Source organism: Plecotus auritus (assembly GCF_963455305.1).
Source record: "Plecotus auritus genome assembly, chromosome: 6".
In the NCBI taxonomy this organism is placed as follows: Eukaryota; Metazoa; Chordata; class Mammalia; order Chiroptera; family Vespertilionidae; genus Plecotus; species Plecotus auritus.
Window position 1 is genome coordinate 59901534 of NC_137773.1, and position 26193 is coordinate 59927726.

Consider the following 26193-nt stretch of genomic DNA (forward strand, 5'->3'; position numbering starts at 1 on the left):
TGTTTCAGAGCATTGGAAAACCATATATTATATATTTCAGATTCACTGCAGATAAAAATAGTTACATCTAATTAGTAAGTATTCTGCTTTACTAATCTCCCCAAACACCTCTTCCTAAATCTTGAAGGTCTCTTCCTAAACTGGTTATGTTAATACTTTGAGTTTCATATCTTACACACAGTGCAAACCAAGCAAAAGATAAAATGTATAGAAGTCACTCTGCCTTTCAGATTCTTTCTGTCGCCTATTTTGAATTGAATTCTTAAATCATTCATGATAGCTTGGCAGCAAGCCATGTACTTGTCATTTTAGCTCATTAGAGTTAAGTCTTGTCCTGTTAAGAACAGGTTTACCAGTCTTTTTTTTAATTGCCTGCTTAAAAATGGTCATTTCAAAAAATCAGCTAAAGAATTTAAGATGGTGATAAATGTGGACTGAGGTCAAGTAAAAATTCTGAGCACATCAGGAATTCACTGCAGGAGGGAAATGCAGAGATGAATGAGTTTAAGGCCCTTGTGGAGGAGTGAAGGATTGCTGAAGCATTGGTATCTAGAGGAATGGAACAGGGTTTAAATTGTGTGGTTGTATGAAAATGTAGATGGTGTCTATTTGACTAGTATAAACAGGTTTTTGTGGTTTTTTGTTTGTTTGCATTTAAATGTGCCACCTATTCTTCTGGGGAATGGGAGGCTAAGTATTCGAAGGATGTGGAAAAATAGATGAAGACAAAGTGGAATGTGGAGCAGACAAGAGAGAGAGGGATGTCCCATGAGCCAAAAATAGAGACCTGGAAGGAGGGGAAACAATGGAATGTGCTCAGGGGTGACACCAGGATAATCTACATAGAAAGGAAAAAAGGCTGAAAAAGAGGTGAGGTGAAGAGACCTTTAGGAAGAGGCAGGAAGAGAAAACGTTGGTGTTGAGTGGAATAATATATACCTGCACCTCTGCGTATAGGAGAGGCCAAGTTTCCCAGCAAATGGCAAGGCTCATTTTGTTGATGTGCCCAGCAGCCTGAGGTGTGGTGAGTGTGGCACTGTGTTTTCCGATGGTCTTAGGCGACCCTGCTAGCAGTTCTCAACCTGTGGGTCGCGACCCACAGGTTGAGAACCGCTGCTGTAGAGCCTAAGACCATCGGGAAACACAGATATTTACATTATGATTCATAACAGTAGCAAAATTACAGTTATGAAGTAGCAACGAGAATAATTTTATGGTTGGGGGTCACCACAACATGCGGAACTGTATTAAAGGGTTGCGGCATTGGAAAGGTTGAGAACCACTGGTCTAAGGGAATAGGTATGGAAGAGGATGTGGCGGATGTGTTAGCCTCCAGGGGTATGTTTGGGCCACAGCAGTTTGTGCATGACCTTGAAGTGGGAGGAAGACAATAATGGTTGGGATCATGTAATTGACTGGGAAATCTAGTTGAATCAAATCAGAGCAGCCTAACAGGCCCATCTCCTTTCTCTTGAATTATTCCTCGCCTGGACGACTTGGGAATGGGATTTACTTTGTAATGCACGAGGGTAGGACTGACCATGAAGAACTTAGGATGTGTGTCATTAGAACCCCCCTCTTGCTTCCTCTGTCCTCTTCCTGAGGTTCATCATGGGTTCACATTGTTCCCTGGCAGGTCCCAATTTGCTGGAAATATATTTCACATTCTGGATCTTTCTTGATTTTCTTTCCACTTATCAAAACTTACCCATTCACTTTCTGGTGTCCCTATTCTCGCCCAGTAACTGGAGCTAATTTGGTAAAAACCTTCATTCTCTTGTTTAGAGTTAATATATAGCCCCCTTTTTGTTATATGTTGTATTCAAAAGAAGGAGTCACAGTATGTTGACTCAAAGAGATGGTGGCATTTTGGGCATGACTTTGGGTAAGTAATAAGATGGTGATATTACAACAGAGTCTTTATAGGCATATTATACTCATGGGAATTAAACTTACGCACTTGTCTAAAAGCGAAGAAAAAGGACAAGAAGTAACAATTGAGATAAGATGAGCATAGTCCTAGAGTGAACATGAGATGGGAGATATGAGCCTGCACTTTGTAGGGAGATTGCATTTCCTCTCAGAGCTTGAGCATTGGGTTTAACTGCATGACCCATAATATGCAAGTGAAATACTTTGATATTTACCTGAAGAGTAAATATCAATGGCCGGGAAAACTAGATTTAGTGAGAGGCAGCATAGTATCGTAGTTTATGAGGAATTTCAGGGCATTTTCAAGGATAGTTTTAACTCTTTGTGATTGCTGCCTTGAGTTTGACTTTGAACTCTAACGTAGTTCCCTGTGCCATTAGTTATGACTTTACAGTGTTGATTGGCTGAGAGCAGTTCTTTTCAGAGCTCCTGTAAGCTCCTTTTGAGATTTCAGACTGTGTATTGTTGTGCATTATTGCCAAAGGAGCTCAGAAAACATTTTGTTGAATGAAATAATGAATAAATAACACCTCTGCCTGGTGCTCTCTCCATCACCCATGGCCCCTAGAACAGATATGAGTGGGGACATCCTGGCTGCTTTGGTTTGGAAGAGATAGGTGTTGCTGAACAGTTTAGATCATCTGTTGGAAGTGGATTGCAAGGTACTGACTTACCGAGATGGTCTTTTTTTCATGAGCATGTGGCACCATGCACTGTATCTCATGGCATCACCGTGGTGTTTACTAAAAATACCATGCAAGGTTTTTCTGCAAGGTGTCTGCTTGACAGGGCAAGTTTAAGTGAAGATAATTACCACTAGAGTCTGTCTGGTTTTTATATGCCATGTACAGATGTTCAGTTGCTGCCCTCAGTGAGTTTGGAAGCTCTTGTGTATGATACCCAGATCCTCATACCAGACACAAGTGTGATCTCACTGCTAACAACTCATTCTGGTGCTATTTTTAGTGTTTAGTTAGCCTCCTGGGCCAGTTTGATATTTTGAATGTGCCAGTCAACCTTCGTTGTATTTAATAGAATCACAGAATTAGAGGGACTCAGAGAGGTAATCAAATCCAGTGTTCTTTAAATTTTCTTTCCCTCAAAGGGACAGTAAAACCTCTAATAAATATAATTTATGCCAATATGTAAATCAGAGAAAAGCTGAACTTCCCATTCAGAGAGACTGAAATGGGAGATCAAAATCCTCTTTTATTTCTCTACTGCTTGCCCATCCTAACCCTCGAGGTATCTGGATATGACATCTGGGCTCTGTGGAGCTCAATTTGAAAACCACAGCTCTGGAATCATGGGAGTTTTCCCAAGTGTTAAATCTTCCTAGCACCAATTTGCTTTTTATTGCTTTCTGGGAGTAAAACTTTAAAATAGAAGTGCTCAAAGTTCTTCCTCTGCATTTCTCTGTGTGTGACACTCACCAGTCACCAAGAAGTTTATTGTGTTTTGTGAATGTGCAGCCCAACCAGCGTGTACCCTTAGGAACCACAAGTAAGAAGATGAGTTGAGTGACTGAGTGGAACTGTCTTTCTTATTTGATGACAAGCATGGCATCTGAAGGAGACTGTGAGTATTCTCGAGAAGTTGGGATTTCCTATACAGCATAGACCAGCTGTGGGCAAACTACGGCCCGTGGGCCGGATCCGGCCCGTTCGGCTGTTCTATCCGGCCCGCGGAGCCGAAAGAGCGGAGGGTTCTCTTGCTCTCCCCTCCGCTCCTTTACTTTGAATTTACATTAGTTCACACAAACACTCCATCCATGCTTTTGTTCCAGCCCTCCGGTCCAGTTTAAGAACCCATTGTGGCCCTCGAGTCAAAAAGTTTGCCCACCCCTGGCATAGACTCTAATTGTATAGATCTGATTCTCAGAGTATGTCCCCCTGACCAACAGCAGCAGCAACATCTCCTAAAACTCGTTAAAATACAAATTCTTGGCCCTAGGTCAGACCTGCTGAATCAGAAACTTTGAGGGTGGAGCTCAGCAATGGTATTTAACAAGCCTTCTGTGTAATTCTGCTGCACATTACAGTTTTGAGAACCACGGGTGTTGGAGAACAGGATGATAGCACCAAGTGTTGGCTGCTTCCCCCTCCCCCTCCTGCCCCCTTCCTCTAGCAAACTTCTTGCTTTGCTATGGAAATTTGATGTTGTCTTGATCTTATGTGAAATCCTAAGCAACTTTATCTTAAAAAACAACAAAACCCTAGGTCTGCCTTTCGATTAGATTGTGATCTCTTGGTCCCTTTTATATGGATACTAGTGACCTGGTGCATGAAATTTGTGTACATTAAAAGGGAATTAATTAGAGGAAATATTTTAATATTGCTGTTGGCCTTTTCTCTATAATAGAAGTGTCAGAGATGAAAGAAAATTAGTAAAATATATATGAAAACCTTCCTCCTGTCAGAGTCTGGGGTGTGCCATGGGAACCAGAATCAAGTCCCCGCCCACCTGCACCTAGAAATTGCGTGAGACCCAGACCTGGCCGGCCCCACCCCAGTCAAGCCCCGCCGGGTGGGGGGTGTGGCCTCAGGTCACCTGGCCCGGCGCTGGGCAGGGGGCGCAGCCTGAAGTTCCCCGTCAAGCCCCTCATGGTGGGGGGCACAGCCTCAGGTCCCCCGGCCTGGCGCTGGGGTGGGGGGCGCGGCTTGAGGTTCCCCGTCAAGCCCCGCTGGGTGGGGGGCATGGCCTGAGGTCTCCTGTCAAGCCCTGCTGGGTGTGGGGTGTGGCCTCAGGTCCCCCAGCCCGGCTCTGGGGTGGGGGGCACGGCCTGAGGTCCCCTGTCAAGCCCCACCAGGCAGGGGCGCAGCCTCAGGTCCCCTGCCCCATCCCAGCACCATGCATCCTCAGGTCCCTGCTGATTGCTCGTTAAGGCTCATTACGAGAACTTGGCCTCTGCTGTGGGCACAACCATCTTGTGTTATGGGATCCCCGCCTCTACTGAGGGCACAGCCATCTTGTTATGGCGTGATGGTCAATTTGCATATTCCCTCTTTATTAAATAGGATTCCGAAGCTGCCACTGGATGTATATGGACACTATTTTCAGGTGTTGGAAGTCTGGTTGTTTCTGAAAGGAAGTGATTTTCTGCTTGACCAATCAGAGCCTCATTTGTCTGAATACTGCTGAGGTGACTCAGAATAATAGACCTTTCAGTTTCTCTTTCCAGTGAGAGTGTGAAGGAGGATTTCCCAAGTGTAGCCCTTAAGTAACCATGATCATCTTCTCCATGTTAACATTATAAACCAGTTTCTTTTCTCTGTGTCTTTCTGATTAACCAGGCAGTCACTCGGCAGTCTGGAGCTGGGGATTCCTAATGTAAGATCCAAGAACTAACCTTGATAACAGAAAAATAAACTTGCTTGTATGTGTGGATGTGACTTTTTGTGTACAGAAGGTCTATAGTTTTCATCAGTTTCTGGAAAAGATTTCTGCACCCCTCTACCTGCTAAAAGCTGATTGATTATTGCTTTAGCTGCTTTTGAATAACAGTTTTAAGATCTGCAGTCATTTGAGATGGAAGAGCTTCAGGGGAATTGGCACCCATCTTTTAGCCTGCCTTGTGGTCTCCTCAACTGTTACTGTCTTCGTTAGGTAGAGTAAGATTGGTTCTTTAACTTGTGCAATCACATGTTGCGGTTTCTAGTGGTGGAAAGGATGCATATCCAGAAGTTTCAGGTATAGTTTTTGTTTTGTTTTAATATATTTTTATTGATTTCAGAGAGGAAGGGAGAGAAAGAAACATCAATGATAAGAGAGAACCATTGATTGGCTGCCTCCTGCACGCCCCCTACTGGGGATCGAGTCTGCAACCTGGGCATGTGCCCTTGACTGGAATCAAACCCAGGACCCTTCAGTCCGCAGGCTGACACTCTATCCATTGAGCCAAACCGGCTAGGGCTCAGGTGTAGTTTTTTTTTTTTTTTTTTTTTTTTTTTTGTGTGTGTGTGTGTGTGTGTGTATGTTTTTTTAAAGATCTGTGAAGTATACAGAGATGGAGGTATTATCTATCCTTACTTATAGTTGAGGACACTGAGGCTTAGAGAAAAGCATGAAACAATATCACTTGGTTTGCCTGTCATCTAAAAGCATCTGACACTCCCACTAGTTCATGCTCTGGTTACATCTAAATACACTTGGATGATGTCTAGAGAAGTCTTAAAAGTTTATTGTGGATTAAAAAACCGGTTGTTTAACTGATCTAACATCATTATTCTCTCTCTAAAGGAAATGGATCATGTTCACATTGTGGATTTTTTTTTGGCCTTATTTTAGCAATTTTAAAACAAATCTTTATAGATATAATCTTCCAACTTCACAGTCAAATAAAAGCTGGCTCCCATCCATCTTCTTTTCTTCTCCACAAAGATCATAGAAAACTCTACCTGATTATATTTTTTAGGATGTTGGGTCAGGAGAGAGCAAGTCATTGGCAGCTGGTAGCATCGCCTCATTCTCATTAGATTGTTCTTTGGGTTTCAAAGATGAGTACCCTTGTAACTTACATTACAGTCTTAAAATTGCACATAAAAGTTTGCTGTGGAAGAATAGCAATGTAAGATAAATTAAGAAGGTTAAGGGGAAAACTGTGCTGAGGGCTTCTCATAAATGAATTGTTATAAAAGCATAGTGATTCTCCAAGTGACAAATTAACTTGAGAGAGTGCTTTGCATTTTAAAATAATGTGTGATAGGGTAGTTCTATTTGTGTTTAAGCCAGAGGTCAGTGACTTACTTATTCTACTTGTGCTTTTTGTCTAATGGTGTAGAAAAGAAAGTTGTTCATGTAGATATTTAATTTACTTTTATTTTGCAAATGTCTATGATTCGGTCAGCAGTGAGAGTATGTGTGTTAAAAGGCAGGCTGGCATCTAAAAGGTGTCTGTGCTGAGGGCTTGGGGACAGAAAGTTTTACAAAAGGAATATTTGTGCTTAGAAAACTTCTTATAAAGATCTCGTTGTGACTTGAATTACTCTTACTTCAGTGGGGGTCACTGAAAAGGACATCAAGATATCAGTCATTTCTTTAGTTTCCTGGCATTGGTTGGGCAGAAAGGTAAGTGGGGTGTTAGTTCAAACAAATCAGGGGTTTGATTACATTAACTTGGAGCAGGTCACTTCATATTTCTATGAGGAAAGTACATATTAATGCCATTTATACTTTTTTTTGGGAAATATAAAATGTTTGCATTAATTTTAGGGTTTGTACATTTGTGGTTTGTTGAACAGTAAAGAGAATAAGAGAAGATGATTCCTGTCCTGCCTCCATACAGTCTATCTAATGAAACCCATGGATCATGGGAAAGCTCTGTGTTCTTCAAGCCATTGATGATAGTATTAGGAGTTTAATAATAATGTCTTTGTCCTCTGCATTCTTTTACCGAAGTTTTTGTTTTCTTTCTTTGACCTTTGGCCACATTGTATTTTTTTGGGGAAAATAGTTTTTATTGATTTCAGAGAGGAAGAGAGATGGAGAGAGAGATAGAAATGTCAACGATGTGAGCGAATCATTGATTGGCTGCCTCCTGCATGCCCCCCACTGGAAATTGAACTGTGATCTCCTGGTTCATAGGTCGAAGCTCAACCACTGAGTCACGATGGCTGGGCCAAATTGCATTTTTGCTGCAGGATTTTAATTTGTGGGGCAAAGACAGTGGGCATGAAGTTAGCTAATTACCTCAAGTGGTGGCTAGTGTGGACTTGACCTTTCAAAGTCAGAGCTCCTGCCAGAGATCATATTTGCACCTGAATGAGGTTGTTTTGTTGCTTCTATCTTGGGGAAACCAATGAGTGCAGATACAGAGGAGATCAAGGGAGATGAGCAGTGATGCTTGGTTCAGCAGCTCCATGGCCATGTAGCAATCGGTCCCCCAGCACATACTAGTGGTCTTTAGGTTTCTTGGAAGAAACAGAATAGATTCAAATAACTGAGGTTAGAAAGGAGCCTGAGGCAAAGCAGGTCTCTGGATTTCCCTGAAGTTCTTGTTTGTTTTAACTCCAGGTCTCTCCTGGCATCTATCTTTTTTTTTAAACTTTATTTTTGTTCTCATAAGAAAAAACAGCAGCACTCTGAATCTATGCTTTCTGTTGTGAAAACTATAGTATTATAGAATCTGTTCACATTAAAATAGAGAAGGTAAATCAGTTTTAACAGCATGCCAATCAGGTGGCCCAAAAACTTGACGGGTGTTTTGAGGTTGTGTATTTTGCGGCTATGTTTTGAAGTTGTTATTTTGAGGTTGTGTATCCACCTCTCTGGACAGTTGAGGTCTCTGGACATATGTAGGGGTAAAAAATATCTGTTCGATTATAAGGTTTGTTTTTTTGTAAAACATATTACCATTATGTTAGAGTACAGTGACTTAGGGTCTAACTTCAAAAGAGCTTTGCCTTAATAATAATAATTAAAAAACCCTTCCCCTGCCAGTTGGCTTTTAATGTTTTTTTGTTATTGTTTGTTTGTTTTGGTATCTTTTAATTTACATAACACACTGAATATTTTTTGTCAAGAGAATTTAAGAAAGGTTAACTAACTGAACACTTGGTTCATGTATTTGCATTCAGTGGCTCATAGGCCAGGCTCTTGCCTTCAAGATCTAGGGGGATAAAAATGTAAATAAATATTGATAGAGACATGTACAAGGTGCCCTGTGACTGCAGAGGGTGTTTGCTGCACTTGCCTCTGTGAGCCTGCCTCTGAAAACAGTGGCATCTTTTCCTCTTGCTCTATTTTTTGTAGCGACTTGTCTTGCTTCATTGTCTTCGTGTTCTCTGTTAGGTATTTCATATGAAAGAATTTTGTCAGCTATTTCATGCTTCTGAACATTTCTTGCTGCTCAGATTCAGACAGATATGTAAGTGGTGATGTCTGATGTTAGTCTGTTAGAATTGTCAAATGTGCTTGATGTAGCTTGATTTCAAAGCTGACATAAAAAAAGGTATTTTCAAATGTTGGAGGTTAAACTGGGATTCTGCTAAGCTTATTTTTCCTGCAAATCTGTGGCAAGACTGTAGGCCAGTAAACTCCAGATCTGTTTGCTTACTTAAGCCAGTCCTGTATTACATACATTCCTGTTTTTATTGTGTTTCACCCCATCTCTTCCAAAACCCCAAGCCAAAAAAGAGTGTACTTTAGTCTTCTTTGCTGAAACTTCCTATCTGTTCTTTTTTTGTTGTTGTTATTAAAATCTCTTGCATGTTTGCAAATGATAACAATGACTTTTCCTTTTATACTAGTAAATGGAGGGTTTAGTGGACAATATTTATAAAGATCTCTAGACTTCTTAGAGAAAGGACTAAATAAATGAAATAGTATTATGTAAAGTGAATAAATTATTTTCTTGAATTAAGCTGAATTTTATTAAGGTGACTTTTTCTCAATGCTAAATTTTTTTAATTTTTAATTTTAAGACTTCTTTTTTTAAATAGCTAAAATGCACTTTACACTCTCTCTCTTCCCTATTTTAAGGCATTTCTGAACTGGCACAATTGTCATTTTTCCCATTAATTTTATAAAATGTATTTTAAATGTTACTTTAAAAAATTCTTCTTCAATGTCTCATTTGTGGCCCATGAAATGTAAAAATGGAATTCAATTGACTTCATTTTAGTAATCTCATGTTATTAAAATCTTGCAACATGTTGGTCAAGAGCGAGAATATAATTTTCATACCTCAATTTTAAACCTTAACAGGAGTTTTATTTTACCTTTCTCTGTGTTAATTGCTTAAAGGGCAAGCATATCTGGTTACACTTTACAGTTTATAAAAAGGTCCTTTTTCTCCGTTTGCTATCTTGACAGCTGAAAAAATTAAGGGAACAATCAGCAGCTGGGTGTAAGAGAGCTGAAATTTGTCTGGTGCACTGGAATCTGCTTCCTCCAGTGTGAAAGCTTGTATTTGTGGCCTACAAAGTGAAGTTGTGTTAAAATGTGAAGGACAGGTGTTTGTTTGGCCTTGACCAAGGTTAGAATTTGAGATGGAAGAGTTAGGCTCTGTATAAATAGGAGGTGATTTGGAACTGGACCAGTCTGTCCATTTTCTTACCTATCACTGAAACTGAAGACTAAGTGAAGGACATATAATTTCACAACTCATAATATAGCTCTGAAATCGTTTTTCTCCTTTTGGATGATGTATTTGAAGCAGTTGCATACATTTTCCATAAAATTTACTGCCTCCCATTTAGCTCTGAATAGAAGCCAACTAGAGTAATATTTAGAAGGTTATGAGCAACAATAGAATGAACTCTTAGAAAAAGGGCTTTTGTGGCATTCCTCAAGTGTGTGCTGGTGGGAAAATTACTGTAATTGGATAGCGAAATGCTGTAAAATAATTTTACTTGGTAGTTAGAAATAACATAAATGAGCCTGCGTTTTAGATTCATCGGTTCAAAACAGTTAGCCATGCCTCACTAGCTCCATCTTTGCTCATTATGCTTTCCACTGATGGGACAGAAATGTGACGCATTGCAGTGGTGCATCAGCTCCTCAGTTGGTTTGATTGGATTCTGGAAAAAAAAAATTAAAGATACTGTTTAATATCAGAAATGGAGGTTTGTGAAATTTTGCTTTTAGCCTAAAGTTGGTTTAAGAAAGTATCCCGATGATAGAAGAGGGGAAGAACATGAAGACTATCTAATTGTAAATTGCCTTTTGAAACCAAGAGAGAGTAAATAATTTTTCAAAGCCTGGTGCTTGGTGTGTGTCCTGGTGGTAATATGGCTGGTCTCCAGGGGAGTAGTATCTCTGCGAGTGCTGGGAGTAAATACGTGTTTAATGGCCATTCGGCCAAGAAGCATCCAGTTTTATCTTTTGGATATGGAAGGACATGTATGGATGAAGGTCAGAGCTTCATGGTGCTTGCTGTGAGGCTCATGTGTATTGAGAGAACAGAGCTGTCTTAATAGAATGCCCATAATTTCCAAGGAACTCTTTGGAGGCCATCTTCTGATTCATTCTTCTTTTTTTAAAAAAATATATTTTATTGATTTTTTTACAGAGAGAAAGGAAAGGGAGAGGGATAGAGAGTTAGAAACATTGATCAGCTGCCTCCTGCACACCCCCTACTTGGGATGTGCTGCAACCAAGGTACATGCCCTTGACCGGAATAGAACCTGGGACCCTTCAGTCCGCAGGCCGATGCTCTATCCACTGAGCCAAACCAGTTAGGGCTGATTCTTTATTCTTTCGCTTACCTTGTACAGGGACCGTCTGCATAGTTTTCCTCTGACTTTTACTGGAGTCACTAACTTGTGTTTTAGTATTCATAGGGTTACATGAGCACTTTCTATGGCCTAAAATCACCTGCCATTTTTAAAAAACAAATCTTTATTGTTCAGATTATTACAGTTCTTCTTTTTTCCCCCCCATAGCTCCCCTCCACCTGGTTCCCACCCCACCCTCTGCCCTTACCCCCCCACTGTCCTCATCCATAGGTGTACGATTTTTGTCCAGTCTCTTCCTGCACCCCCCACACCCCTTTCCCCCTGAGAATTGTCAGTCCACTCCCTTTCTATGCCCCTGATCCTATTTTATTCACCAGATTATTCTGTTCATCAGATTTTTTATTCACTTGATTTTTAGATTCGCTTGTTGATATGTATTTGTTGTTCATAATTTTTATCTTTACCTTTTTCTTCTTCTTCCTCTTCTTAAAGAATACCTTTCAGCATTTCATGTAATACTGGTTTGGTGGTGATGAACTCCTTTAGCTTTTTCTTATTTGTGAAGCTCTTTATCTGACCTTCAATTCTGAATGATAGCTTTGCTGAGTAGAGAAATCTTGGTTGTAGGTTCTTGCTATTCATCACTTTGAATATTTCTTGCCACTCCCTTCTGGCTTGCATAGTTTCTGTTGAGAAATCAGCTGACAATCGTATGGGTACTCCCTTATAGGTAATTAACTGTTTTTCTCTTGCTGCTTTTAATATTCTCTCTTTGTCTTTTGCTCTTGGCATTTTAATTATGATGTGTCTTGGTGTGGTTCTCTTTGGATTCCTTTTGTTTGGGGTTCTGTGGGCTTCCTGGACTTGTAAGTCTATTTCTTTCACCAGGTGGGGGAAGTTTTCTGTCATTATTTCTTCCAATAGGTTTTCAGTATCTTGCTCTCTCTCTTCTTCTGGCACCCCCATAATTCTGATGTTGGTACGCTTGAAGTTGTCCCAGAGGCTCCTTACACTATCTTCATATTTTTGGATTCTTTTTTCTTTTATCTTTTCCCTATGGGTGTTTTTGCTTCTTCATATTTCAAATCTTTGACTTGATTTTTGCGATCCTCTAGTCTGCTGTTGGATCTCTGTATATTATTTTTTATTTCAGTCAATGTATGCTTAATTTCTAGTTGGTCCTTTTTCATATCCTCGAGGGTCTCACTAAATTTATCGGCGGTTTCTAGAAAATTCTTGAAAAACCTTATAACGGTGGTTTTGAACTCTATATCCAGTAGTTTGCTTTCCTCCATTTCTGTCATTTGTGACTTGTTTCTTTGTCTCCTCATTTTGGCTGCTTCCCTGAGTTGATAGAGTGGCTTTGTGTGCTAGGTGTCCTATAGGGCCCAGTGGCTCAGCCTCTCCAGTTACCTGAGGTGGACACTCTTGGTGTACCCCTTTGTGGGCTGTGTGCACAGTCTTGTTGTAGTTAAGTCTTGATTGTTGTTGGTATCACTGGGAGGAATTGGCCTCCAGGCCAATTGGCTGTGAGAATCAGCTGTGTCTATGATGGGAGAACTTCTGTGCTGGAGACACCCTTATGGGGCAAGACTTGCTTCAGTGGGGCTTTGGTGCTCACTGAGTCTGCCCCCTGAGTGTGTCCCTTATGGATCTGAGGAGTTGTAATCTGGAGGGTCCCACTCTGGCCACTGGGTACACTGGCTCTTGGATCTCCAAGGAGGTGCTAATTTAGCCTCTGCCTGAGGCCACCCAGTAGAAGCTACGGAGATATCTGTAGATTCCTCTTCTTGGTTTGGATTTTGGAGGTGCCCGATGAGGCCCAGCTGTGAAGCAATGCAAGCTGCTGTGGGGCTTTGGGCCTTTTGGATGTTCTGGGTCTCTCTGACCCAGCTGCAGTTTGTTAGGTAATTTTAGATTGCAAAGGGCCAGGCCATTCATATGGAAAAGCCTCTGTGCACAGCTTGGGTGGGGCGGGTCTAAGGGAATTAACAGGGTGGAGCAAACAGCAATGGCTGACCTTCAACCCAGCCTTAAGAGGCCCCTGGGTCAGTGTCCCTTGGTAATGACTGCAATCACCTCTGAGAGAAAGCCACCCTCGAGTTCCGCCCGCTGCCAGACAGTCCAGTTTCTCCCAGTATGAGTCTGGGTCCCCAAAGTCTTACCCGGAACTGGAGTTCAGAGCAGTTTCCCTCCCAATTGAGAAAGACAACCACGTTCTTAGCTGCCAGCCCTTTCCACGGCACGTGCCTCCGTAACTCTGCACTTTACTTCCGCACCCCCTCTGAGTCTCAGTGTGCTTTTCTCTTTCCTTCTAGTTGTAGGATTTCTACTTAGCCAGCCTTTCTGTGGTTCTGGATGATGTCCGTTTTGTCTTATAGTTGTAGTTTTGAAGTGGTTGTGTGAGGCAGCAATTTCAGGTGTTTACCTATGCCACCATCTTGGTTTCTCCACCTGCTATTTATTTTTATTTTTTTATTTTTATTTTTTTGTTTATTTATTTATTTTTAACTGTTTGAAGTATTACAAATAGTAGTACATATGTCTCCTTTTTTCCCCCCCATTGATCTCCTCCAGGCCTCCCCTTCCCCCCAGTACATGCCTTTACCTGCCCGCCCCCCCCCCCAGTGTCTTGTATCCATTAGTTATGCTTATATGCATGCGTACAAGTCCTTCGGTTGATCTCTTACAGCGCCCCCCACCAACAACCTCCCCTGCCTTCCCGCTGTAGTTTGACAGTCTGTTCAGTGCTTCTTTGCGTCTGTATCTATTTTTTCCCCCATTTCTTTCCTTTAAAAAATCTTGCCTCTGCAGACTAGAAATAAACATATAATAACAAAAAATGTTTGAATCCCAATTTCAATGTCCAACAGTTCTGAGTCCCCGTTTCAATGTCAAACAGTTCCTTATGTGTACATGTCAGCAATGATATCTGGATGGTGGGCACATGGTGGCAATGCAGGTCCAACTCTCTCTGGTTTGGTCCTAGGCAACCTTCTGCGTTGCACAGCTGCTGACTGCTCACCTGCTATTTGTTTTAATGGCTAGGGTAGAAAATGGAAAGTTAAACTTGGGTTTCAGTCTCAGCTCTGCTACTGTGTGATTTTAGTTATGTAATCGCTTTACACTTTAGTTTTCTTGACTATAAAATGGTCATTCATTCATTTATTCATTCACTCATTGAACAAATATTAAGTAATTTCTATGTGCCAGGTCTATACTTGGTTCTGAAAATGAGCAAAGCAGACAAAATCCCTGCTCTCATGGTGCTTATATTCTACTGTGGAAATGAAATATAAATTAATACAAGTTAAGTATAATATGTTAGATGGTGACAGTTGCTACAAAAAAAAATAAAGCAGGGTCAGGGGTAGACTGACAAGATTGGGAGGTAGTTTCTGTTTCATGCGGGATAGGCAGGGAAGGCCTCTGTTTGAGGTGACATGTAAGCAGAGATATAAATGGGGGAAGGAGTGACATATGAGGACACCTAGGGATAGAGGATCTCGGGGAACAGCAAGTCTGGCAGGCACTGCACAGTCCCTGAGGTGAGAGTAAGCTAGGTGTGTGTGAGGAGCAATGAGCAACAGTGAGGAGGGGGGGGGGGTGAAGAGGGGAGCTGGAGGAGCCTGAGTGAGAGCCGGAGCTGCCGAGATAGCATCTGCCTTGTAGGGTGTAGGGTGCTTAGAAAATCCAGTGAGATGACATGTTCAATATGTACTTTACACACATTAAAAGAATAATACACACACACAAAGAGTAATATACCATCACAAGTGAGGGTTATTTTAGAATGAAAGAAGGGTTCAGTAATATGAAATTTATTAATGACATTCATCATCTTATGATTTCTTTTCTACTTATATTTAATATTATTTTTATAGAAAAGGCCTATGATAAAACCTAATATCACAATTACAGATTTAAAAAAAGCACCTCACAATATAGTAGGAAGTGTTTCTTGGAGGATGTCTGTGCAGCTGTGCAAGCCAAGGCTGCCCAATGTGACGGGGACACACTGGATTACACAAAGCCGGGTTCCCTCCTGCATGCCGCCCTAGGACCTTAATCCACATTGTGTGTGTGGTGAATATTCAAGAGGGATATTTAAAATGCAACATTTCCCAAATTTATTTGAACATAGAACCTTAAACAATTACTACTTTTTTTTTTTTCTTTAAGAAACATCTCACAAGTAGTTGTCATGTTGGGAAACATCACTTTAGTACTTGAATTTTGGTTTTGTTTGCCTTCATTATTCATTTTAATAAATCAGTATTCTTGGTTTATTTTTCAGATGCCTGTAGTCTCAGTCTCTCTCTCTCTCTCTCTCTCTTCCTCCTCCTCCTCCTCCTCCTCCTCCTCCTCCTCCTCCTCCTCCTCCTCCGATATGCTGCAATTTACTAATTTGTTCGGTGGTTGAGACCCTCCCAAAGTCATCTAAATTGCACTGGGTTTCTTAGGTAAAAAAGAGAATTATATATGACTAATGTAAAAATTTCAGGGGTGGATTGAATGGAAATTGAAGATTGACGGTTCATTTGATTCAACTTTTCCAAAGCTTTTAAAAGCTTTGCTGCTTGGAAGGAGGAATGAAATCAATTTAATAGTTGAGAAATTGTGAACTTATTGTAGAGAAGAGCATTATGGTGGGTTGGAAAATAAGGATTCTACCTTTGGGTTCACCATTTACCAGTTAGTACTTCATTTTGAACAGGCCACCTAGTCTCCCTCTGCTTCAGTTTTGTCATTTGTAAAATTCAGGGATGGATTTAGATTCATCCATTTTAATAGGCAGAGTTACTATTAATATACTTAAGTCAGTGATGATTGTGGGCCTACGTAGAATATTTTGTTTTACTCCGCAAGTTTCCACATGTGACTATAACCTTGTGTCTCGGTTCAGCTCTTCTGGAGAATGAAATTATTCAATAATCAGCTCATTGTCAACTCCATGTATTTGAAAACTCATTGAGTTGTTTGAGACTTATGCCTTCATTGACTGATTTGTTAATTACCCTATAGGAAAGTACAGGTCAATTAATGCAGCGCTATGGATAAATGCACACCTCCTACATTTGTTTTACTGATATAGGGAGAAATCCATGATGTGAATATTAATTATCATCACCCCTCCCTCCCCACCCCTTTGTTCATTTGGTGCCTTTTGCACACTCCCTGCTTATTAGCTGATTTCTGAACTCAGCACAGTAGAGGTCTAAATTCACTGAATTCATGCCATCTGGAAATGAGCTTTCAATTTTGTTCCTCTGTTGAAATTAGGGATGTAACATAGTTATTACATGGAAGGATTGTTAGCATGCATAGGATTTGATTATGTGGAGGTAGAATGTTGTGTTAGAAGGAAAGCACTTGTCTGGGGACAGATTTGAGTGTGACTGAATTGCTAACTGCCAACTTCCCGCTTTTAAACAAGAGACATATTTTGTTTTTAAATGAGATGACAACCAAGTGAATTATCAAGACCTAGTGAATTTTTAGAGTCCTTTTCATTACGTGAGTTCCATTTAACCTTGCTTTCGATGTCATTCTGTGCATTACTGTCAAAGGACACGGCTTCCTTTGAAGTTGCTGCTGGCGGAATCATGATGGTGAAATATAAGAGGGGTTCCCAGTAAAGCTCTTAGTGATACACAGTGATGCCTTATTACCTAAGTAAAAGCCTACGTGTGGGGGTGCTTAAAAATGTGGTGTGTAAAGGGAGGGTAAATGATAATGAACAGTACGATAGGAGAAGCATTTCTCATGAATTAGAGATGCCCTTTCATAATTCAAGAGTGACCGAACAAGGAAAGGCTTGAAATAGCATGAAAAGCATCTGGGAGCAATCTGTAATTCTTAAGAGGCAGTAGAAGAGCCTGTGTCACTCGAGTACATGGTGCAAAAACTGCTCACGTGGGATTATGGAGGAAGGAGAATTCTGTGACTTGAAAGACCTCCTGCAATGAAATGTCCAGAATTTTGAATATGAATTAATACTGCAAGGTCCCAGGTGCTTAAATAAAAGATTAATTGATTAGAGTGAAGGAGGCAGATTTAAAGGTCCTGAGGAAATTTTAATACGAATTTTGTTTATTTGCATGTGAAATGTTATCCTTTAGTCTGTGTTTATTTTCATTTTTTCAATTACAGTTGACAATATTATTTTGTATTAGTTTCAGGTGTAGAGCATAAAGGTTAAACTTATAATTTAGGAAGTGCCCCCCCCAGTAACTCTAGTATGCATCTGGCACCACACATGTTATCCTTTACATTTCATGCCCCATACTCACTCTTCTTATGCCTGGTCACTACCACTACTGTGCCTAGTTTTGAAGATTTAGGTCACTCAGAGGATTCCCTCACCCCATTTTTTTCCTCTCATGGAACATTTGTTATAAGAAAAGGTATTCCATTCCAAGCCTTTAAGGCAAATGTAGATAAAAAATACACACATTCAAAACCTCTTATAGTAACTTTTTAGGAAGCCATCTTTTAATACATTGGACTGTTGCAGAAAAATTATTACAGTAATGAGTGGCTCATCCTTTGGGGTTTGGGAAATCTTTAAACAGAGATTTTAAAAAGACTTATTTGTACTAGACTCTGACTTGCATTGCTCACCTTAACCCATCTAAAGAGGGGGGGAAATATTTTATCTAATATGACTACATCAGAACAAGTTGCATCTTGTTTCTTGCTTTTGTGTAAGTAATTATGATTATGTGTAATTACAACATTGTACTCTGTCTTTTTCTTTTCTGTATGCTAATTGGCATTTCCCCATTTTATTATAAACACAACATTTTTTGATGGCTGACAGATTGTGGTTAAGTAAATTATGTAATTGTATCAAATTTACTTACACTCCCCCCCCCCCCCCTTTTTGGACAAATAAATGGTTTCCATGCTTTAAGTGTAGTATTGTTTGTTTTTAAATTTTTCTTGGAAATTTTCTTTAGCTTTTGCCCATTTGACTTTGAATAATGGCTTCCTGTGGTTTTGTTTAGCATTTGCATTAGCTTCTGCCTTTTGTATCTCTTAAGTGTTTGAGGTTGGTCTTTTTGTTATGCTGTCCTGGATGCCTCTAGGTGTTCTCTGTATTTCTCTCAGGTAGGATAATTTCCCAACCTTCTTCAAACTCATGTTCTTCTGGTTGTACAAGCAGGGAATATTTGTGCAAGCCATGGATTTATGTTGTGAAACTTATCTTCCCAGTCATCCGGATGATATGAGATGTGTGTCTAGAACCAAAGTAAACTTTGCCCATGGGATGGCAAAAAAACTGACCTTTGAACTGTCCATGTCTAGATAAGTCAAAGGTACTGTTACCTGAGAATTATATTCCTGGGTCACTCGTGAGGATGAGGTGGAGGTTCTTGTGGTGCCGCTGAAATAAGCATTTTCAGGAGCCCCCACGGGAGGATGAGATGTGGAAGATTTTATTGGAGTGGAGTTACATTCCTCAGCTTCCAATGTCCCATTTCCCCAAGCCAGTCCTGAAAGAGGGGCAGCTGGGAGTTCAGCAGTGCCAGAGGAGGGACAGTGCCAGAGTTTCTGTTCCACGTTGCAGCCAATGTAGTTCAGTATGGAGCTGAATAAAGTCCGTTAGTCCACGTGTGGCGCACACGGCCCTGAGCCATGCTGGTGCCTGGGAGCGTGCCCTGCAGCAGGAGTCACAGGAGCCAGGCTCCCTAGAGCCAAGAGAGGAGAGAGGACTTCCTTTGTTTGGAAGTTTATATACTTAGATTTTGCGCCCTAGCAGTGGCCACTCCCATCTTGGCCACTGACTGGCTTTCAGGTGTGATTTATGGGAAAGCACCTTCCCATCATCTCACTTAGACCTTACTGGGCATGCGTCTAACTGCCTTTGTCTCGTCCCTTCCCGCATCAGTCAGCAGGGAACAGACTCAGAGTGAATAAATGGCATGCCTGTATTATTTGGTCTTCCCTTCCACTCCTTTTCTGTTAAATAACAACCAGGTTATTACAATGGACGGCTTCAGTTCCTAGGAATATTTTGGGAGTATTGCATATTTTGAAAAAATTGTTTATGAAAGTTACTTATGGTCCTCTCTTTGTTATTTTTTATTTTGTTGTCATTAACTGACATGATGCTACTGATGCATGGATATGGATTTATTTAGTTTCACTTTTTTTCCCTCTCTTGTAAAAGAAGCATATAATTACTTCTCTTAGGGGATGGAAGAATCCTCCTCTCTACTTTCTATTACCAACAAGAGTCTCTCATTTTTGGCTGGCATTCAGATTTCTAAATAAAGATTTAGTTTTTGCTTATTTTTTAAATGATAAACACCATCTGAGAAGAGCCCACTCAATGCACAACAAATGGTGGGAAATGTGAGGAGGAAAAAACTAGGAAAACTTAGATAGGATTTTTATAGTTTATTTATGATTGTAGAACCTTTTTTATTTTATTCCTATAGATTTTTGAAAGTCTTCCTGGAGTTTCCAGCAGTGCCAAGTGTTGGAGAAATTTTTTTTTCTGTCCCTCTGATAGTGAAGTGAGGAAAAACAACCCCGCAGGAGGCGATTGAAGAGTGGTCACAGGTAATGTCTTCTCTTCTTAATACTATTGATATGTGTTCAGTGCTGTTCAGTAATACACTTAAAAAAGCCCAGTTGAACTTACATAGCCAAGTGAACATTATCTTTTTGAGAGGCCATTCTCTATCTTCTACTCAAAATATTAAACATTTTCTCTGCATCTTGATCCTCTGGTACCTTTTTAAAGCATCCTGTTTTCTGTGGTGGCAAATTCAACACTGTGATGGTGTATTTGAAAAGTACTAGGAACTTTAGAACTGGATGAATCAGGGGAGCTCTAATTTTAATAAAAAAAAACACACAGAAGGAGCCCTGGTCGAGTTTGCTCAGTGGTTAGAGTATCAGCACGAGGACTGAAGGGTTGTGGGTTCAATTCCCAATTAAGGGCATGTACCTCTGTAATGGTTTGATCCCCAGCCTTGATGGGGTGATGGAGGGGTGGGGGAGGGCAACCAATGGATGTGTCTCTGACATTGATGTTTCTCTCTCTCTCCCCCTATCCTTCCTCCTACTCTCTCTAAAATAAATTCAATGGAAAAATATCCTCGAGTAAGGATTAAAAAAACAAAACACACACACACACACACACACACACACACACACACACACACACACACAGAGAAGGAGCAATAATATAACAAAACCACTTTTTCTTTTTGTAATTTTTATATGTATTTGAAGGCTCATATTCCGTATTGAAAAAGTTAATTCCAAGAAGAGGTGACTCTACGTTTTAAACAATGATATTGTTAAAATAAGAGGTTAGGCTTCATACCTTACAGAGAAGCATGTATTATTTATTTGACTATATAAATCTTGGTATTCTTTCTTTCTTTTAAAATTTAAATTCGTTATTGTTTAAAGTATTACGTAAGTCTCCTTTTATCCCCCATTGACCTCTCTCTGGCTGCTCCCACCCTCCAGCACATGCCCTCAACCCCCTACTGTCTGTGTCCATTGGTTATGCTCATATGCATTCATACAAGTCCTTTGGTTGATCTCTTACCCCCCGACCCTCATGCCCACCCTCCCCTGCCTTCCTTCTGAGGTTTGACATTCTGATTGATGCTTCTATGTCTCTGGCTCTATTTTTGTTCATCAGTTTATGTTGTTCATTATATTCCACAAATGAGTGAGATCATGTGATATTTATCTTTCTCCGACTGGCTTATTTCACTTAGCATAATGCTCTCCAGGTCCATCCATGCTGTTGCAAATGGTAAGAGTTCCTTCTTTTTTACAGCAGTGTAGTATTCCATGTATAGATGTACCACAGTTTTTTAATCCACTCATCTGCTGATGGGCACTTAGGCTGATTCTAAATCGTAGCTATGGTGAATTGTGCTGCTATGAACATCGGGATGCATGTATTCTTTCTGATTGGCGTTTCTTAAATCTTGGTATTCTTATTGAAATTAGTCAATCAGTCAGTATTGTAGAAAGGGTTCTTATATTAATCAGGTTAAATAGGATGAGATCTGAATTTCCTTATAAGGTATACCTCTAAAACTTTGTAATTCACATCTTACTGGTGGTGTGTTTTGCATTTTCCCCCTCAAAGTGTTATTAGAGTGTTGTTAAAAATGCACATTAAGAATTCAAATGACTTGGCCCCAATCTAGTGTGTCAACATCAGAAACAGAATGGTAGGAGGCAGGGTTTAGGAATCTGCCTTTTACAGGTATCACCAAAGATTTACATTCTTACCTCTAACTAATCTTTGTATTTTTTATTTAGTGATTTCCTTGATTTTTGCTTTGAATATAACAATACTAATAATCTTACTCTACTGTTTTGACACAGGATTATGTTCTCAAGTAGCTCATTTTTAGATCAAATGAAGAATGTAATGGAATATAACTGTATTTGAACTTTAAGTCTAAATTTAAAATGTATATATTTTTTCCTTGGACGTAAATGGATAAATCTGTATTTGAGATCTAGATGCCAAATACTAAATTTTATGAAACATCTCCTCTTCAAATTTGCTAATTTGTGCTTCAGGTTTCTTACTCAAACAGAGGCTAAAGAGTAAGGGGGTAGATAAGCATTGGAAGCACCTGGGTCCTGTGCCACACTGCACTTACCATCCAGTCCAGCATTTTTTAGTAAACATGTGATGAAGCTTTTGCTGTGCAATTTATGGTTCAAAAAGATGAAATCCTTTCTTTCCTGTGCCCTGAGATTTGTGAAGCTCTTTGAAACTTTCAAGGGGAGTATTAATGTGAAATGAAACAGGAGGCTTTGCTATGAAGTTATTTTCATTACTATGTACATTCTTTAGTAATCACCCTTATAAATTTATTAATTTTACAGAATGTAAGCATTGTGTATAAAGTTCATTATTTTATAGATATTTTCGATCCTATAAATTATACCTTTACTTTAATATTTATAATATTATATCATTCTGTGCATGTTAATATTGAGAGATAATAATATACTTTACGTAAAATAAAAATATGGCAATAGATTTATAAGTCAACTCTATTACTTCAGATGCTTGTTTCTTTATTAAAATGTTTAACATATTGGCATAAACTATTTCATTAAGTTTTTACTTTAAAAAATTGTGTTAAAATACAGCATAACACAAATTTTACCATTTTAACCATTTTAAGTATATAGTTTAGTATTAAGTAGATTTAGATTTTTGTGCAACTGATCTCCAGGATGCTTTCATCTTGCAAAACTGAATCTTTATATACATGAAAAAAACTTCTTCTTTACTCCTCCCCCAGCCCCTGGCAACCACTTGTTCTACTTTCTGTCTCTATGAATTTAACTATTCTAAATACCCCATATGAGTAGAATCATACAGTATTTGTCTTTAAAAAAAGATTTTAAATTTAATTTTATATATAGAGAAAGGGAGAGGTAGAGAGAGAAAAATAGAAACATTAATTTTGAGAGAGAATCATTGATGGGCTGCCCCCTGCAAGCCCCTCACCAGGGATCAGCCTGCAACCCTGGTATGTGCCCTCACCGGGAACCTGGCAACCCCTTGGTGCATGGGTAGACACTCAACCACTGAGCCACCCCGGTCTTTTTGTGACTGGCTTATGTCACTTGAAATAATCTCCCCAAGGGTCAATCATATTGTAGCATATGTCAGGATTTCCTTTCTTTTTAGGGTTGAATAGTATCCCATTGTATGGATATTCATTCATTTGTTGACCAACATTTGGGCTGCTTCCCCCTTTCGGCAATTGTGAAAAATGCTGCTCTATATGGGTGTACAAATATCTGTTCGAGTTCCTGTTTTCACCTCTTTTGTGTATATACCCAGAAGTGGGATGACTGGATCATATGGTCATTCTATTTTTAATTTTTTGATGAACTGACATACTGTTTTCCACAGTGGCTGCACCATTTTACATTCCCACCAATAATACACAGGAGTTCAGGTTCTTCATGCCCTCACCAACACTGAGGGATTTTCTTTGATAGTAGCTATCCTAATGGGTGTGAGGTGATATCTCACTGTGGTTTTGATTTCTATTTCTCTAATGATTAGTGATGTTAAACATTTCTTCATATGCTTGTTGACCATCTGCATATTTCCTTTGGAGAAGTGCCTAGTAAAGTCTTTTGCCCATTTTTAAATCAGGTCATTTGTCTTTTTTGTTGTTGAGTTGCAGATATTAATCCTTTATCAGTTATATAAGTTGCAAGTATTTTCTTCCATTCTGTAATTTGCCTTTTCATTCTGATGATTATGTCCTGTGCATGGAAGTTTTAAATTTTGGTGTAGTTCAATTTATTTTCATTTTTGTTGCCTGTGCTTTTCAGTCTCATATCCAAGAAATCATTGCAAAATCCAGTGTTTTGAAGTTTTCTTTTGTATTTTCCTCTAAGGGTTTTATAGTTTTAACTCTTATGCTTAGGTCTTTGATCCATTTTGAGTAAAATTTTGTATATGCTGTAATGGAAGGATCCAACTTTATTCCTGTCCTTGTAGATATCTAGTTTTCCTAACACAATTGGTTTAAGAGAAGTTTATATTTTTAAAGACAGATTAGAATAAGGAAAATCAGTCATAAATGGCTATGTTGTGTCTATGAAGGAATTCTTATTATGTCCCCTGTTTCTAATTAAGATATTTCAGAAAGTAAAGGGATTTGAAACTCACTTTAAACTGAGATTTAATAATTGTAGGTAGGCATAGAGCCCTTAAGTTTCATGTTAGTTATTCAATGGACAACAACTTCATATATTTGCAATTTAATTATGGCAAACTTTGCGTTTTGGTCTTCAGGTGGGGGAGTGTGTGTGTGTGTGTGTGTGTGTGTGTGTGTGTGTGTGTCCTGTTACAGGTTTTTCCCAGTTAACTCCAGCCAATGAGAGATTCTCCAATGTTTTTAGGAGCTTTTGTTTCAAGACCCTAAACAGAATCAACATTCTCATGATAAAGAATAACCAGTAATGCTCTGGCCAGTGTTCTCAGTGGTTAGAGCATTGGTCTGTGCACTGAAGGGTCAAGGGTTGGATTCCCTGTCAAGGCCACTTACCTGGGTTGCAGGTTCGATCCCAGGCCCCAGCTGGGGCACATGCGAGAGGCAATCAATCAATATGCATCTCACATTGATGCTTCTCTCTCTCTCTCTCTCTCTCTCTCTCTCTCTCTCTCTCTCTCTCTCTCTCTCTCTCTCTCCCACACACACACACACACACACTTCTCTCCCACCCTCCCTTCCACTCTCTCTAAAAATCAATGGAAAAAATATCCTCAGGTGAGGATTAACAAACAAACAAACAAAATAGAATAGTCTGTAATAAATCCCAGGAAAATCTATAGCCAGCTTGAACAAGTCACCTGTCTGTGTAACAAAAGTTATTTGGAACCTGTTTTTGCCTCTTAGCTCTAAAAAGCAGTTATGTACGCTGACACAATGATATTTACACTGATTTTGGAAAGGTCAAAAACCAAGTATTGTGCACTTAGAAGTGTGGTTATTTTTTGGGAGGAGAGGAGGGTGTTGAGGGTGGATTTGGGAGAATACAAAAGCAAATATGTGTAACTATGATAAAAGCCTGGGGAAAGATTCTTAGAAGGTAGAGGGAGAGACTTAGGTGGGTGTGGGAGTAACATGGATACTGAAAGGATCTAACACTTTAGGTGTATTACTTCTTTGGAGGAAATGATAGCAGATACCAAAGGTAGCACAGCAAGGACCACAAGTAAAAAATGGGCCTGAAAGGGTTGAAGACAATTTGATATAAAAAGTGTATGATAGTCCTGTGGAGATGCTGCCAGTGGAATTCATGTGTTATGGATTTTGGATGTCTTAGAACAGTGAGACAAATAGCAGGTAGACAGAGGCAATTACAGATATTCTGAGCTGTTGGGAAAATTATTTGAATACAATATCTCAGGGTTAAGAGCTGTCTACAGGAGAAAAGGGTAGCAGTGAAGCAAAATGCTATCTGTTCTAACGTAATACCAGAATGCCTGAGTCATGCAGAATTGGGGTGGTGAGTGAAGAATGTTTCTCTGTGGTTTCCCTGGCTTTGTGTGGAACCAGTGGCAAGCCATTTCCAAAGTGTTTTAAAAATATATCTTTTTATTGATTTCATAGAGGAAAGGAGAGGGAGAGATAGAAACATCAATGATGAGAGAGAATCTTGATTGGCTGCCTCCTGTACACCCCACAATGGGGGTTGAGCCTGCAACCTGGGCATGTGCCTGGACCGGCAATTGAACTGTGACCTCCTGGTTCATAGCTTGTTGCTCAACCAACTGAGCCATGCTGAATGGGCACCAAAAGTGGTTTTGAATCAAAATCTAGTCTCAAGATTAGTCTGGGACTAGGTTTTCTATGGAAATAACTCAAAAAGATGCCTAAAAATGACTTCTTAATCAAACTAGCTATCTAATGCTATCATTCTACAATTTGTTCATTTTTGTCTCATCACATGTTTCATCACCCTTATAATTTTGTTCTGGATGAGTTGGCATGTTCTCCAGTTCTGTATGTGTCTTTTATTGAACAGAATGGCTTAGAATAAATGTATATGATGTATGTTTAGTCATGTTCCTATGTCATTTTTGACATCATTCTTGGAATACTTTGTCTTTCTTGGTCTTTAAGGATGCGGGGCTGCATTGATGCCCTCAGAAAAGTGACCAATGACTTCAGCAAAGACCAGAGGTCCTCACACTGTGGTCCCCAGAATAGCAGCAGTCTCTCCTGGGAAACTTGTTAGAAATGTCAATTCTTGGATCAGAAACTCTAAGGGTAGAGCTCAGAAATTTGTATTTAATAAGACCTCTTAAATAATTCTGATGCATGTTAAAGTTTGAGAAATGCTCTGGACACTGTCATTAGCTACATACTATTGTCCAAGTAATTCATTTTCTCTAGCTCTTGGTCCCCTGATCAGATAGATTAGGGTTTCTGAAACGTTGGTGTGCACATGAATTATCCAGTGAGCTTGTTTCAAAAATTTCAGAGAGCAGTAAATTTGCCCTAACCTCATGCCTCAAGATTTTCGGATTCAGCAGGTCTTGGATGAC

The 26193-nt window shown here is 39.7% G+C and overlaps 1 protein-coding gene across 1 annotated transcript in view; it reads left to right on the forward strand.

Annotated features, from left to right (window-relative positions):
* Positions 1-26193, forward strand: part of FHIP1A (FHF complex subunit HOOK interacting protein 1A) — a 216489-nt gene that overhangs the window by 46450 nt on the left and 143846 nt on the right. Inside the window, exon 3 of the mRNA XM_080676534.1 lies at positions 19556-19679. The gene's annotated coding sequence lies outside the window, so the exon portion shown is untranslated. The remainder of the gene's footprint in view (positions 1-19555; positions 19680-26193) is intronic.